Below are 2388 nucleotides of genomic sequence, written 5' to 3'. Positions count from 1 at the left end.
TGGGGACCGGGAAAGCGTGGGGGGGGAGCGGGGGAGCCCTGGAGGGGGCTGCTGGACAGCCTTGCTCGGACCCTCCCCGCTTTGCCCATGGGTCGCGGGCAAGCACCATGCGAGTCTGGCAAACGCGCAGAGCCGCGTGGGGCTCAGCGGCGATTTCTGCCAGCTGAGGATCTTGTCTCCCTGTGTTTTCCAGAGCATCCAACAACCTGATGGTCGAGGTGGATCGGGGTGACCAGGCAGGGGACGTACGTCCCTGCCCAGGACAAAACCCGTTCCGTAGGTGCCGTCACACCGAGGCCGTTTCGATGCCCCAGGAGGAAAAGCAGCAGCCAGAAGAAAAGCGGGGTGGTGGGAGAGGATGGGCTGTGCCCCGAGTTACAGCAGAGCGCTGGCAGTGACAAGTGCTTTTACGCCCGGCTGCAGGGACCACAGCCTCAGCCTGACTCCGCTCCTCCTCTCCCCATATTCCAAGCTTGGCACAGGGATATGGGAGGCGAAGCTGGCCCTGCCCCGTGCCCAGCCCTGCCATCCAGCTCCCAACAGACGGCTGCAGCTGACGGAAAACCATCGCGAGGAAACATGCAATGAGTTTACCCAGCTCTCGGGGGAACCTCACGCAGCCGGGCATGACTTTCTACAGCCCTCGCATGGCTTGGGGAGCTGCGTCTCATCGACTCCTGATGGGACCCTGGTTCTTACGTGCCTGTGCTTGCGTTTGATAACTTCACCTCCCAAACCCTCTTTGTGTTCCCCTCCCATTGCTTAGACGCTCTGGAGAACATTTTTGTCCGGGACTGTGCCCTGACATTTAGCAGCAAGCTGAAATGTAGATGCCTTCTTTTCTTTTTTAAATCCGAGTTTTGGGGAGAGAACAGAGGGCAGTAGATCTGCAGGCTGGGGGGACTGACCGGCCAAGGAAAAAGCCCTCCCGTCTCCCCGGGGCCCTCCCGTCTCCCAGGGGCAGCATTGCCGCCTCCCGACACCGAGCCCCGAGCCCCCCTCTGCCAGGAGCTCCCTCCAGCGCCTGGATGGGAAAAACAGGAATCTGAGGAGCAAGGCAGTGACACCAGCCCTGGCATTAACTCACTTGAGTGTTTTAATCCTCATGTGTTGAAGGCTGCTGACCCCAGAGTGGCTTTTCACAGGGGAGTAAAGACTAAAGCAATCAGCGCCCGATAACCCAAGGCAATGGCTGTGACCCGTTGCCCTTCTCCTGCCCTGCAGAGCAGTAGCAGCGTGCAAAGGGTTAAACGCCACCTGAGCAGGTCAGTGGGGTTTCACCTCCTCAAGGGCTAATTAACCCGGGTGACATACACCCCAATTGCCGGGTGACTTCCCGCAAGTGGCCCTGGCCAGAGGTCCCTGGAGCAGGACCTCCGCCAGCCGTGATGGGCTGTGTCACCTCGCCGGGCTGGGGGCAGCAGAGCAGGGCATCGCCTCCAGGTCCTCAGGCCCACTGGGGAGGGAAGGTCACGTAGTTGGGGAGGATGGAGGGAAGCAGAGATCCGCTGCGACAGGGAAGGTCCTGTCCCTCTCCTCCTTCCTTTCCAGCCCCTCCATCCCTCCCCCAGCCAGAGCCCGCTTTCACCGGCAGCGCTGGAGGCAGCAGGACCCCGGGTTCTTTTTTTCTCAACAGCTCCCCAGAGTACGGAAGGTCAGAAAAAAGCCAGAAAGCAGAGGGGCAGGCGAGGAGATTGAGGGCAACCTGTCTCTGAGCCCCTGACCCTTCTGCTCCTTTGGGGACGAGTTGGACAAGCATTTTTATAGAGTCATTTAGGTTGGGAAATAACCCCAACATCATCGATTCCACCTGTTTTCCAGCTACAAAACCTTGCACAAGCTCAGACAGAAGATGGGAGGGAGAGGGAGAAGTCCGGGGCAGGAGGAGGCAGCAGGAGACAGCTGGGAGCGCAGGGGAGATTTCCCCAGAGCCCCCGCCAGGGTCAGGGCTGCCCCCGGAGATCCCCAGGTCTCTTCCCAGGGGGGACACCTTCCCGGGAAAACCGGAAAGATTCAACCCCCTGCGAAGGGACGGGAAGATGCCGTCTGTTTGCAGGGCGGGTGGCTGAGCCGTGCTCCGCTCTGCCGAGTTCAGTTCTCCCCACGAGCATCATTAGGAGTCTGATTTATGAACCCAAGAGCGGGAGTACGTTTGCCAGGTCATACATTTAAAGCGGCTGGAGGTGTCACATCTAACTCCTTAAAATCAGTGAGAGCAGCGCAGCGAGCAGGGTTTCACTGGGGTGAGTGCTACTCAGGTGGAAACACTTATTTTCCCCCGAAAGACAGCCGGGAGATGGCCGATGCCATGGGCAAAGCCGGGCTCAGCTCCCTGCCCAGCCACCCCACCCGACCAAACACCCACGGGCCGTGCTCTCCCGCTCCCTG

Source organism: Cariama cristata, unplaced genomic scaffold (genome assembly GCF_000690535.1).
Source record: "Cariama cristata isolate BGI_N322 unplaced genomic scaffold, ASM69053v1 scaffold8554, whole genome shotgun sequence".
Lineage (NCBI taxonomy): Eukaryota > Metazoa > Chordata > Aves > Cariamiformes > Cariamidae > Cariama > Cariama cristata.
This window is presented reverse-complemented; position numbering follows the sequence as displayed.